We start from the raw sequence: 14,289 nt of genomic DNA on the forward strand, positions 1-14,289 counted from the left end.
CTTTTCCACCATGCAGACTTTGCTGGGAGCTGCAGGAGGAAATCATTTGCACTTCACTGTGGTGAACACATTTCTCGGTCCTGTGAAGCCCACCAACCAAGTCACGCGTTTTTGAACGCAGGTTCTCAGTGTGATGATGGAGATAGATACATATGCTCATATATAGAGCGTTCTCGTTAACCAGCCTAGATCTCTCTCAGCCCGATAGGGATTCCACCTCAGGACAAAGCTGTAATTCACCCTCCATGTAGCTCTTGTCTTCACTCTCGGATTGAGAGCCCTCACATACCATCTCCAGGCCCCTCAGCTTATGGCCCTCCACCCCTCGCTCTGCATTGAATTCCAGTTTCGGCAAACACCACTGGAAAGTAATAACTGACACGACTGTTCGTATGTCATCAGCACTTCCACCAGCCTCAGCAACAGTAAAGGGGTCAGTTCCTGTGGGATGGAGACTGTTGCCGTCATTTCAATAGCTGGAACTAGGTGTAGTTGAACTGCCCACATTATTAGTCCAGCAGGGAGATACAGTGGCTGGAAAGGCTCAAAGGTTTTTGCTCTCAATGCCTGAAAGAGGATGGCTGGCAGGAAATGAAAGTGGCGTTCTCCAAGGCAGGGACAGTTTTGCTCCTGCACTGATTCTTTAATTTTCCATCAGGTTTTGGAAATTCGTGGTTATTATAACTGGATAAGTAAAGCAAGAGCAGAAAAGAAGGGCTCTAGCCAAATGAGAAAACCCACTTGGTCAGCTGAATTTTCAGGACACTGATGGAGTGAGGATGTTTGAATGGAGAGCAGCACAGAGAGGGCCATGAGATGGCTGGATCTGCAGTCCCAAACATGGTGAGATGCGGCATTAGGTGCCCTGGGAGAGGGAGAACATGGCAGGAGTCAGGATGAGACGCACAGAGGGGCGGATAAGTGGAAGATCTGAGAGAAGGGATATCTGAGACAGACAGCAGGGTGTCCCTCACTAGAGCTTGTGCATGGGGCCTGCTGAAATTTGGGCCCTCTCTGGAGCTTGTGTTCACCCAGCAGTATAGTCAAAGCCAGAGAGGACCCTGGGATCACAGCAGGGCAATGCAATGACATTTGTCAAGGACAGAAACAGGAAAGAGACACTCATCCAAGTGAGAGGCAATGGTGTAGCTGTTTTGGGTCAAGCCCCACATGGGACAGAATGAGAGTGCCAAGGGGCAGTCCCTCCGTGGGACCTCCTGGGTTTGGTTTGGATATGACCTGCCATCAGGCAAGTCCCTTTCCTCATCGTGTCTCTACCACCCTCCACTGTGGGCTGTGTCTCATGCCAGTGGTTGGGGCCCTCGACATAGCTCCAGTTTGGAGAACTGGTGGAAAGGGCACCATTTCTGCATGTGGTCTCAGGCCAGTCCCTTGACATCTGTCCTGTGTGATTCCGGGGTTTCCTTACAAGTGGGATGGCTGGAGAAGGAGATGTGTGAGGTGTTTGTAGGAGATAAGTAAAGATCCCATTAAAATGTCAGGCAAAATCAGCATCTGTGGGGAGAGGCTGGGTACCCGTAGCACGGCCAGCAGACTGTCCTCTCTTGGAGCACGAGTCCTATGGGACGCTTGCTGCTTGGGAGAGGGCAGACACTTCTGTCTCACTTACTTACACTACTGCCTTTGGCACAGGTGAAAATGCAGTTGGCCTGGTCATTTCTGCCCTCAGTCGGCCTGGAGACAGCAGACAGCTGCTGGAGCAGTTCAGACACTGGCTCTAGAGAGGTGAGGTGAATCCTCTCAGGCTTTTTGAGAGCCACAGGGATGCAAGGAGCAGCCAGGGGAAAGGAGGATGATGGATGAAGCTCTGCATTTGAAGGATGCAAGAAAAACTTTTGGCACAAAACGGCATGGAGATCATAGGGGAAAGGTGAGCCTGGCCAACAGCTCAGGCATAAATCATCAGCAGGTCCATGTTCCAATCCCAAAAAATCAAGCTCTACCCCAACTGCATGGGCATCCTGTCAGACCTAGAGGAAAATCAGTGCTACCCACTGGTGAAACCTGCCAAGTTCTTGTATGGGCAGCAAATCTACTGCCAGGAGAGACGAGGGAGGAGGAAAACGAACTCAGAAGATTAGCCTCTGCCTCAATTTCTTACCTCTAAATTGGGATAGTATTCTGTAGTATTTCTTTTTATTGAACTATGGAGGATTCACTCGGTCCTGTCTGTAGAGGATGTTGAACCCTTCCAGATGGCTTTGGAGGAGGTGCTGCATGCCTGGAAATCGCTGAACACAGCCCTGTGCTCCCCAGCGCAGGGAAGTGGCTGAAGGAGAAAGCTCCCAGGCTCTGCTCGGTGTGTCGGGTACCACCCGTTGGCTCTGCTCTGCTGGCTCCAGCTCCTCACAGCTGTACGCATGGCCCCCAGGGCTCTACCTTGTCCATCCGTGCGCAGATTGTCCCATTTTATAGCAATGTTACAGAACATAAGGTGGGTTTTTGGTTCACATCCCTCAAATGAAGGGTGGGGATTTCCGTTATTACTTTTTAATCTTCCCCAGACATACAGATTGCGCTGTGCTTTCATATTAATTTTTGTCTGGAAGTTAAAGGGAGGATGCTTGGAAAGGAAATGAGGGAAAGAACCAGAGATGGAAAGAGGGCATTTTTAAGGAGAGCCTCCCACACCTTCATTTTCTTTCTTCAGCTTTTGTCTACGGATAGACCACTGCTTGCAGTTATTCTCTACAGAAAATTTCTAGGGGTTTTCCTGTGATACCAAAATGTCCATCAGTCTTCAGAGAGTGGGCTGGGCACTCAGCTGGTGAACACCACTAGCGCCCTGAGGAAGAGGGCAATCAACCAGCAGCAAACTTAGACTCATCCCAGAAGCTGCTGTATGTCTAGCTGAGACCCCCGACTTGACATCTCTAGGGGATGTTTATAACAAAGTGAGGGAGAATCAGAGCCTTTTTTTCTGCACTCTTTTTTGCTTTGCTCTTTCCCTGCTGTTTAATTATTTGATTTAAACTTAGCAATGTTCATACTAGCAGAGGAGGCTGAAACGGCTCTGGTCTGGCAGACAGCATGAGAAAAAAAGAAGCGTGACCACAAGACTGGGAGCCTAGAAAAGGGGTCACTGCACATAATTGGGGTAATTCAGTCTTATTCTGAATATAACGGTAACTGCAGCATCCTCTGGCACCATCTTCAGCCTGTTTGACCCCCATGTGCAAGCCGCAGTGGTGCCACCACGTAGGTACCAGCAGGCTCCTCAGAGAGGAGGATCTGCTGCAGTCCGAGAAGTCCCTGCAGCTGCTGGAGGCTTTGGTGCAAGTGGGTATTGTGCCGTCGAGCTGCTTGCTGCTCTAGCTCTGCTGCTAAAACTTGCATCAATGAACCTGGTGTTGCCTCAGGAAGCTTTTTGCCTCTAGGAACAGTCTATTGCGTAAGCAGAGAGAGAGCAAACCTCATGTAGTGTCGCGCTTGTGTCCTTTTGTGGATGAGCCGCAAGCACTGGAGATCTTTGGCTCAGCTCTGCAGCTCTGCCGCTCTCTGCATTGCAGAACGTCCCCAGCGTAAAAGGTGAGGAAGGGATGTCCACCTTCCTCCTCCCGCCTCTCCTCCTCTTCCCCTTCCGCCTCAACACGCTCATTCATGAAAAAATGTCCTTGGATGGACCAGAGAGAGGAATTAATGTTGGCAAGGTGTTTCCATGTGTTGGCAAAGGGAGGCTGTGGGCTCAAAGGGTTTTAATCTTTGTTTTCACAGCTGGGTTTGATATTATCCTTTCTACTCTCCAATTTTTTATTGCTGCTCACTCCCCAGAACAACCTGCTGCAAAGCAGCATGCGCGCTCATGTTCGAGCACAACTCAGAGGACCATGAGGATCCTCTGCATGCAGCTCCACTGTGCCCCAGCTCTGCAGGCTCCTTCCCACCTGGCTCTGCATGGGCGAAGGTGACTGGGCAGTGGAGGCTGGCTCCATCCATCCCTTGGTAGGAGAGGGCAGGCAGCAAGGCAAGGAGCTGCCGCGGGAAGGTGTTTGATCTGGGGGCACTGGGAAGGCGTCTCCCTCAGCCTTATGCACATGGGTTGATGGGACCACGGCAAACCCTCAGGCCTTGGTGAGGCCCCTACCTTGGTGGAGTTTGCCTGAACGAGAAGGGACATCTCTCAGGGCTGGTTGTGCTGGTGCAGGAAAGTGCAAGTTTGGAGAGCTGGATGCGTAGCATGGCAGACAGGCTGATAGGCACCCATGCCCAGTGTGGTGGAAAGGATGTGCTAAGCACCCTGTTGTACACTTGAGGGCTTGGATTTCTAGCCCTGAAGCTCTCCCTGGCGTCATTCTTCGCAGCAGTATGGCCCAGGCAAGATGGGATGTGCTTGGCTCCACCTGGATGCTACCTTGAGGGGACCTTAGTAGCTCTCTGGTGGAGACTCTGATTCAAAGTCCCTCTTGCCCCGTGAGCGTAGTGGAGGAAAAGGTGCCGTACACATGTGACCTCCCTTCTTGGCATGGGGGACCGCTCACTTCCAGATGCGAGTGTGATGCAAAGAGCCCTCATGCGGGAGCTGCTGACCTATCCGGTGTCAGAGGGTGGGGGCCCACCTATGTAAACACATCCAGGAAACCTCCCATCACTTTTCCACGCTGCGCTCTCCTTCAGACCACACCAGCCAGCCTCCACCGATGCTCCCATCCTGAGGGCTCCCACGGAAGGTACTGTACTGCATGCCCAGCTCTGGGCATTTCTTTCTCATATTCCCTCTTTTCTGTATGTAAGCATAACTATGCAATTATCTCTGTATACAATTACCTAAGTGGTCATTTAAATATCTACTGGTGATACTGGTGGAATAATAAATCTCAGTTAGCAGAGTAGAAACCTGCCCCAGTCATACTGGGACCCCAGCCAGAAGGATAGGAAGGCACTTGTACTAACAACATTTCCTTTTTCTTCATTTTCTATATTTTGTCTATCATGGAAGAACAGTTGGCAAGAGAATATCTGCCTCATTTGTTTCCTCATTTATCACATTTTGGTCCCCCTCTCTTCCATTTTAGCAATGTTTAATTCTTATTAGTAATGGAAAAATGAGCCATAAAGTAGCACTCAAGTGTCTGGTATTTTTGCTTTGACCTTTCCTTTCTGGTCTTCAATATCCTTAGGTAGTTTATGTTGGGCTTTTGTAGGTGGATGATGCTGGGCAGTTACTGCTTGTATTTCTGGGCATGTACTGTTTCTGTCCTCCCCTGGTGGCCTTGGTGAAATCTCTTGTACGGTAACTGCTTCAGCGCTGAATTTTTCCATGTGTTGTTGCAACATGAAATCATTGCAGCTTGCACAGGGGTCCGGCTCATCCCCACCAGGCCGACCTTACACCTCTGGCTTTGACTCATCTGTGGGTCTTGGGGACCACGCATGGAACGAATGGGGCTAGTGTGCCATGGGGCCACGCAGCCGCCTCTGGGACATTTTGCTGATCTTATTCAGCAGAATAAGATGCAGAACTTATTCAGGGAGGGAGCAGGGATAAATTTATATGGGAAAGGAAACGTGTGGTAGCCATCCCCCTCTTTTTCCCCATTTGCACTGTTGTCGGGTCATGGAATAACCTCATCATTATGGCTCTATCTGTCCTGGCTTTTCTAAAATTACAGGTTTTCCAAAGCCAAGGGATTGAGTGCCCTAGTGATAGTGGAAATATTGGGCTTTTCAGGGATTTTTGGTGTCTTAGAAGGACAAGTCCTGTTGGAATAAGATTTGGACTCATCATACATATCCTGCTCCCTGAGCTTCACTTCAGCTCCTATAACCAGGCCACTCATTTAGGTTCTGGACAATGGATTTAGGAGACCAACATTATGTTCTTAATTTTGAAAAACCTTGGTGTAAGTTTCAATTTGGTCTTTTCCCTAAAGCAGCACATTGTTTGCCTGGAGGAACGTCTGGATACAGCCACTAGGATTGGAAATGCTGCCCGCCAAAACTCATGTTTGTTTTGTGCTGGTGACTCTTCATTGTAACACCAGCACTTGCTGTGCTGGAAGGCAGCTCAGTGGAAGCAAGACTCAGAGAACTGCTTTGCAGGACGTGTCTCCTCCTTGCCCTCTTGGGTCTTCCAGGCTATGTCTCAAACCTCTGCAGGCAGAGGTGTGGGCACAGAAGAACATATCTGCACAGGATACTAAACTAGTGTCTGAAGACCCATAGTGCAGTGTGGGACTTGGCATGCATTGGTGCAGCACCCTAAAAAAATACCACACCAGAGTAAAAGTACCTCAAATCTGCTCTTCCAGATCACCTGCACTTTGTTTTTAAGCACACTGTTATTTAAAGCCCTAAGGCATGAGATCTGCTTAGAGAAGAGCTTCGGACAGGACAGGGACTTGGCAGTCATTCCGCGTTCATGGGATATGGCCAAGGTTTAACAGGGAGCATCGCGTGCAGTTGAGCAGAGCATGAACCTTGTTCAGGCAGCTGGATGGGTCCTGTGGGTCAGATTCCCACAGTGGTTCATAGGGGTCTTGCTCAGTGCAAAATCATTTCTGCGTTAGGGTAAAGACGTGGTTCCTCTAATCTGCACTGTAGTTAATAGGTTACAATTATTTTAGGGGTGGCAAAGACATGGACCCAATTTGGACCTTCACTTTGGACCCAATTCTCAAATCCCCAATTATTTTGGGGATAAAAGAAATCTCAGACTCTCCCCAGAGTCTACTTCCCCATTGCCTTGTGGTTTGGGCAGGCAGATGCTAGTCAAGAAATGAACCAGGACTGAGATTCAGCTAGGGATCTTTAGAGCTGAGTCCCCACCTTGGCCAACAGGACTATGTTTATTGGTGGGTTGCATAGCCATTTAATTCGGTGTAAAAGTGCTCCTCAGCCAAAACAGACCAAGGGCAGTGGTAGGGTTTCCCCTCATCCCTCTGTCAGGGAAATAGAGTTCCTCCAACCCACAGGATGGGCTATGGAGCTCATGGGAAAGATCTAAAAGGGTTGATACCTAAGTCAGCGTTAAGTTCACACAACGCAGCACTGATCTGACCTCCGGGTTTAGGATGAAGTGACCTTGGGGAGTCCACTGTGAGGTGAAGAAAGGCCCAGAGGCATGTTCCCCCTTAGCAGGAATGCTGCCTTCCAGCAGAGGCGTTGGTAAGACATGGTCCTTCAGTCGTGCAGGTTATTGCCTTTCACACAGCCAAGGAATGAACTGCATTTTGGCTGTTGCCCCTCACTTCTGCAGGCTGCCCACCACGAGCCTGCCTCTCTGTAGGACCTTGGCCTTGCTGGGGCCTGTGGCTGAGACAAGGCCCACTGAAAGTGATTCAGTTTATGAACAGATTTATGTCCTGGTGTGCTGCTGTCATCTCACTTCCCAACCGGGTTTCTCACCCTATTTAAAAAAAAAAACATTTAGTGAATGTTCTCCTGATGCCTGTTTCTGCCTTGACCTGTTTTTTCTGGCAAAACTGGTATGAAACTAGTTAAAATCCTGGTGGATGAGTTTGTCCTGTGCCTTGCTACACATAGCTGGTCTAACACCAGACTGACATCGGTTGGGTATAAGTAGTAAAGCTGGCCGCGGTGACCCTTTCACTGCCACGCTGTATCTGGCCGGTTGAGGTGTGTGGCAATCAGAACAGGATCAGAAGTGTGACCTCCTATATCAGAGGATCAGCAGGAGCACCTCACCCCCAGTGCACAAAATATAGGCACAGACGAGGCTTAGTGTTTTATGCAAAGCTGTTTAGATGTCCTTCATTTGGGTCCAGAGTCACTGGCTTCTCCTGTCCCCTCTCCCTCTCTCTTGACACTGTGCACACGTATTTCATGCAGCTGAATACCAGGGAAGACCGTCCTTCTTGTCTACTCACTGCGAGCCAGGGGACCTCAATGCAAGCCAGGGGACCTCCCCTAGCAGCTCTTGAATCGAGCCCAGAAGCTGTGGGTGACCTTCCAATCTTTGCTCCCCATGCCTTTGTTTCTGCTCCCTTTTCCTGGGGCTCTTCCAAGCTCCCACTTAATGTACTGTCTCTGCCCATTCACAGGTGTGAGAGGAAAAAAAAAAACCCCACACCTTTTTGGAGCAGCCAAAAATGTGAAATGTGGCTGTATTCAGTACTGCTTGACTTTTCCAGTGTTCCCGAATATTTCCCATGCACTCTGGTCTTTTTTCCTCTGCCCTCGTTTGTGTTAATGCACCTCTGCTCTGTGAACTGCTAAAGGAGGAGCTACCGGGGGGCACTAACAGGAGGAGGTGATGTGCCGTGAACTTTTGCATGGCCATTGTTGCTACGGGATTGACTTCCGCTGATTTTTTTTTTCCCCCTTTTTTTGTCTTTTGTACAAGCTCAGGAAGGTCTATGGCAAGTCAAGCCTGGCCTCACTTCATAGGGATGAGCTTTAGAAAAGGCAGCGCCGGGAACGCTGGCTGGAAATTTTATTGCTTCCTGTTATGAGGGCTCGGGGAACAGCGATGAGTTTGAGGGAGAGAGGTAGGTCGGCGCTGAGCCCAGCTGCTCCCCAAGAGTGCTCGGGTGGGGCTGGAGATAGACTTTTGTCCTCTCTTCTCTTCCGTGGCTACTTCAGGAAAGGGAAGCAAATAGAGAAGGAAATAATTGCTTGCTTTGGCCTTTGCGGAGACCTCTGACTCTTGAGGCAGATCCCTGCTTTTACTGTGCTTGCTTTGGAGCAAGAACAGACAGATAGAAAAATGCTATAAAGAGCTTCGCCAGGCAGCGTGGCTTTCTAATGTTAGCGCCGTCCGTAGCGGTACTGCAGAGTTTCACGCTTCCTCTGCTGCCTTTTGGTATGTTGGCACGTGTTACCATAGAGAATAAAATCAGCCTTGCGATTTTAAACAGAAAGAGGCCTGTCCAAAAAATATGTGGTTTTGTCAATGCCGAAATTGATCTCAAGAACGTGCTCGTGACAGTGAAATTTTCAGCTGGGAAGAACTGGAATAAATCATTTCTGCTCACTGGCCTGGGTTTAAATGCTTCCTCTGGGCTTTTCTAGTTTTTTACTGTTATTTAACTATATTCACTTTTTTTATGCTTTCAAAGTCAAGTGTTTTTGCCTTTCCGCAGTCATCATTCAGCAATATCAAAAAGACACATTTCAATGTTACTGAGCAGAGATTTTATTCACTCTGTCAATATCTTTGATCTTTTTGGTCCAATTGCAAACTAAAGCAAATTCTGTTTTCTGACCTATCTTTTTGTCCTTTTGACTAACAGAAGCCCTACCGTGGTCATAAATGGCCCAAACCTAACGGAAATTCAGATTCAGAATTCCTATTCTCAGAGTGCTTTAATGAAAACAGCTTTCACCTAGTTTTCAAATTTCCTTACAGGAGATAGCCAGAATCTCCATAGGCTTTTGAAAATATGTGAGATCTGAGTCTGGCCCTTGCAAGAACCAGACACCAGCTGCGATATTCTGGTCCCGGTCAGGCGCTTCCTTGGGTTCATCTAGCAAGCACAGACGAATGCAAGCAGAGATCAGAAAAGAATGAGCCCGATGAGAAATGGCTAGATGTCTTGGCTCGCTGCAGTTCAAATGGCACGTTTGCTCTGTGGTTGTCGTCACCGCTTTGCTGGGGTTGACCCAGGTGTCCGTGTAGCAGCGCCTGAACGGCTCCTGGGGATGTATTAAAGGGACAATTGGCCTTAATCCCACCACTTACTGTTTTGAACAGCAGTCTCGCTCTCCAGGAATGAAGGAAACCACGGCATAACTCTGGGAGAAAGGCACTGCTGAGCTGGAAGTGGTCCTAAACCCAGCCCGTCAGCGTTTAGATCCTGCTTTTTCTCTTGAGTTATTATTGCCAGCTAAAGGGAGGTTGGATGCCTCAAATTTAGCCTGGAGAGGTATGGTCACCAGCGCAGCAGGAGTATGTTTCTTCCCTTCTTTCCGATTTTTAAGACACAGTCCTCATTTTTCCATCTTATCGCCACCTATCCATAGCCAGAGTTATCCACTCCAATTCCCACAAACACAAAGTTTTTGAAGCAGAGAGCTTTGCTACGCAAGGCAAACGTAAAGTTGGGGCAAGGAATCACTGCAACATGCTGTGAAAGAGAGGAGCGGGAATCTCCGAGTCTTCAGGACGAGACCAGGTGCCTCTCGGGATGCAGCATTTAGGAAACGTGAGCTGTCAGGCTGCATGGGGTGGAGAGGGGCGAGTCGGTGACCTGGGCTGGACACAGACATGGGGCTGGTCCTCTTCTTCCAACTCCATAAATTCCCGGTGCGGGGACCGGCGGCTCTGAAGACAATGAGGATAATGGCAGGAAGATGGGAATTTCAGAAAAGGAGGAAGCGTTTATAGAGGAGGGCGCCGTTCCCTGAAGCATATGTTTATGCCTGAGCAAAATCTCTGTTTAAAGCCATTAGCCATTTTTAGAACAGCGGCGCTCTGATAAAGCGATGAGGCTGCAAATAGCAGCCCGGCTACAGCAGACGCACTAATGAGATTAAAACCTGCCACTTCTTTCCTCCTTAGCCATGACGCTTTGAAGAGGTGCCTTCCCTTGTACTGTCACCGTGAGACCCTATCGTTCACTGGTAAAGCTATAAACCTCCCCACCATTTACAGAATAATAAAAATGCTGAAAGAAAAAAAAAATCAGCAGTTCTGCAGTGGAGTTAGATTTTGCAAAGAGAAGAGGATTTTTTTTTGCAAAATCTATACTTCCCTTTTAGACAGCTTTGGTATCTTGTTCTGATTGCTCTCTAGCCCGAGGATCTCTCCTGGGTTCCACCTCCGCCTGTCAGGAAGCCTAAATTTTACCTCTCTCTCCCCAGTCCCCATCCGGTGCCTTTGCAGCAAGACTACCCTCATTTGCTGGATTCAGATGTTTTTGCTCCCCAGGCATGTAACTCTGCTTTCTCCTAAGCCCAACGATGCTCTTAAATCCAATAGCTTCCAACAAGCTCAAAATTTGATGCTCTTAATTTGTTTCAGTTTTGTGAAATTTGTCTCAGCCTAGTAAAGTTGCTTCCTGGCTTGCGTTTTAAACAGCAAGCTTCTCAGTTGAGCAAAGATGCAGTTCTTCATTTGATACAGTTTTGAAATGGATTGACTGAAAAACCAAAAGGCGAAAATCAGAGAAGCAAATGCATCGGCTCCTTCAGAGCAATGCAGTACAGAGATTTGTAGAGGTTGGGCCAGACTAGATAATTTTGCTTGCTACGTGTCACTACATAGCAGGAGACATAATACTAAGCTCTGATTATTGTTAGCATCCAACGCTTACTCATTTTAGTTGGATTATTTAGACATTTATGACATGATCTTTTATGGATCAATATTCTAAAATACGAGAGGTGCCTGGGTGGATAGACGGCTCCCAGGAGGAGCCAGAATTGCACAAGTCTCCGTTATACCCACAGCCTGTCCCTCCTGACAGCGAAAACGGAGCTAAAACCTTCCTGCTCCCCGCCTGCTTAGCACCCGGCTTATGGTCCTATCTGCTATGCCGAAGACCGGGGGCAGAAGCCGACAGAGCGCTGGTCACCCAAAGAGCAGCCGCCCCGAGAAGACCTCCACCGAGAGAGCTTGCTGGGTGTATAAATAACCCGTGCGGGTTAGAAAGCAAAGGTCCGGGAAAGGCAGCCCGACCCACGAGACCGGCACTGTGCCGAGCTGCCTTTTATCTCTAAGTTGCTCCTTGCAGTCCTGCAGAGCCTGAAAGTGTTCTCAGATAGTTATTTATAAATAACTATACCCTCTGCAGCTCCGTCCTCCTCCGACTGGAGCTGGTCGTAGTTTTGCCACGGTCTTTGATAGGAATGAGAGCTTGGTAGTCAACCCGCAAAGCTGAGGAGCTCAAAGCACTTGCCTTTTCAAGGAAGGTGGTATGAAACATGCTGGAAGTCACAGGGTCCTGCATGGAACCATAGTGTAGCACTTATGGAGGTGGCACACCAGGCTGCCACAAGGCAGGACCACAAGGTCCGCGTGAGCGAGAAGGTCACCACTGCTGTGCTGGTGGCCTTTGCAGGGCTCCCTGAGGCAGGCAGGAGGCCGGCCCCAAGCCCTGGGAACCATGTGGTGGTAACATGGCCTTGGCTTGCTGCACATTTCCTCTGTCACAGCTGGGGTCCTCACCATGTGTTCAGGCAGGTCCCGTTTCCCATGAAAGGATTTCAGCAGCGTGTTGAAGGCCGGAAAGCTAATTCAGCATGCTGTCTGCTTTAAAGAGCACAGCCCTCACTCAGCACAGGTCTGATGGCCCTTGGATACAACCAAAGTAGTGCTGTGCGTTAACCTGCCCCATTTCTGGTGTCTTGGCTGTGAAGGGAGGGATGGGACAACAGTGCCCAAATCGCTGGAGAGGTGCAGCACCTCACAGCCTGCTGGCTGTGCCTCTGGCAAAGCCATCCTGCTTGAGCTGCAGCCCGGGCTTTCTGTGGCCATCACCACCAAGGTCTTGTGCGACATACTTAGCCAAGCAATGTCTTGTGAGTGGGACATCTCTGAGAAGATTGAGGCATTGCTGGAGAGGGAGGTACAAATCTGGTGCTTTCCTCTGCAACCGACTCCCTAACCCACCAGGTCCTTTGAGAGTGCAAGCTTTGCAGGAGTGTTGTATGCTTAAGCTGAAGGATGCAGCAGGGTCATGAGAATTTAACTTCATTTATGGGCTAATTTCCCCCCGCCAAAAAAAAAAAAAAAAAAAAAAAATCCATTCCCTATGTCCAATCCGTTCCCTATGTCCAAACATATGTCCATCCCTACATTTAACTTAACGCTGGGCTCTCTTCACCTGCCTATCAGAGATGGTTACTTCTGAATAAGAAATTAAGCGATAACTGCGCGTGATCAGAGTCATTTTATTTATCTGAAGAGCTTCAAGAAAGTCGCTGCAATACATCCAGAAACATCCCCCCCGCCCCGGAGGGCCTATCAATGTGAGGCTGTGCCGTGTGGCTGAGCGCTGATGGGAGCAGGCTCATGCACCCGTTGGCTCTTGCAGAGCAGCCTCCAGCAGCACAAAGTGTGAGGCCAGCATGGCTTGGTGCAGTGACACCACCGCTTCCAAGAGCATCGGAGTGAGCTGCTCCAGAGCGCCCATCCACCCTCTTTCAGGATTTCTGAGTAACCTCAACCTTTCTGCAAAAGTTGTAAATCTGACAGGACCCTTCTGAGATGAAAGCTCCTGATTGACCATACGGTTTCTAACATCCCTCTCCCCTTGATCCCTTTTTTGTGTTTTTGGCTGCTGCTGTCACTTCCTTCTCCTCATTCCTGGCCTCTGGAGAGACACTCTGCCTTGACTCCCCATCTCAATCTCAGCAGCTACCTGGAGCCCCAGCCCTGGTGTAGCATCAGCAAGGCTCCCATGAACATAGCAGGGAACAGGAGTGATCCCTGGACCATCAGGAGGGGGATTCTTCTCCATCTGCCTTAGGTCTCACGTTCATTCCCAAATGTCCTTATATGTCTTTTGCTTCTGCAAAGAAGCCAAGAAAACCCGCCGCGTGCTCAAAAACCCACCACAGCCCCCACCTTGAGAAGGGAGCTCTGACTGTCACCTCAACCCATGAGCTCTTTCAGAGGGAGCCTGGCCTGGGGGTGCAGCAAAGCAGGATCCTGAAATAGTTTTTTCTCAGTAGTGAGTCTTGCTTCTCTCTCCCTTTTTCTTTTTTTTTCTCTACCAATTCTCTGCCCACGGAGCTTTTGCCAAAATGTACTTTCCACATGTTCCCTATTAGTCATGCTTTCTGTCTCGCAAAGCTGTTACCAGCGCCGCTAACCGATGCTACGAATTTACTCCCAGCACCGCCAGAGCTCGGCGGCCAAATTCCGGGCAGCGTTCCTGCCACGGACCGGCGGCTCGTTCGCGCTTAAACTCAACGCTCCGCTCTTCCCCGCCGCGCAGCGCCTTCCCGTCGGCCGCACGGGCTCGCGGAGCCGCGGCCAGGGCTCGCGGAGCCGCCCGGCGGCCCCGCACCGGCGGCGGCGGCAGGGGAAGGGCCGGTGGGCGCCAGCGGGTCCTCCGGCCGCGCGCGTTGGCCCAGAGGCGGAGTTTGACGGCCCGTTAAATACTTCCCCCCGGAGCGCTCGGTTCGAGCCGCCGGGGCATGGCTTGACCGCGGCGGCAGCCGCTTATCTAGGGCCGGGCGCCGGGCTCCAGAGCGCGGGAAAAACCTGGAATGCGGATTGGGGGCAGAAACCCACGGCGAGGACACGCACTATGTCCCTGTAAGTAGATTTTTCTGTCGTGTTTTCAATTCGGTTTACACAGGCGGAGAACGGGGCGGGGAGCGGAGCAGAAAGGGAAGACCTCCAGCAAAAGCAGATTTTTT

General features: G+C 49.9%; 1 protein-coding gene across 4 annotated transcripts in view; it reads left to right on the forward strand.

Moving 5' to 3' along the window:
- GJC2 (gap junction protein gamma 2) overlaps window positions 1-14,289 on the forward strand; it is a 42,144-nt gene that overhangs the window by 16,653 nt on the left and 11,202 nt on the right. For 3 of the 4 annotated variants that reach the window (XM_062568702.1, XM_062568701.1, XM_062568705.1), the window contains exon 1: window positions 14,068-14,185. The exons of the other annotated variant lie outside the window; for it this stretch is intronic. The gene's annotated coding sequence lies outside the window, so the exon portion shown is untranslated. Of the gene's footprint in view, window positions 1-14,067; window positions 14,186-14,289 lie in introns of those variants that run through there. 4 annotated transcript variants of the gene reach the window in all.

Source organism: Rhea pennata, chromosome 2, assembly GCF_028389875.1.
Source record: "Rhea pennata isolate bPtePen1 chromosome 2, bPtePen1.pri, whole genome shotgun sequence".
NCBI classification, from domain to species: Eukaryota; Metazoa; Chordata; class Aves; order Rheiformes; family Rheidae; genus Rhea; species Rhea pennata.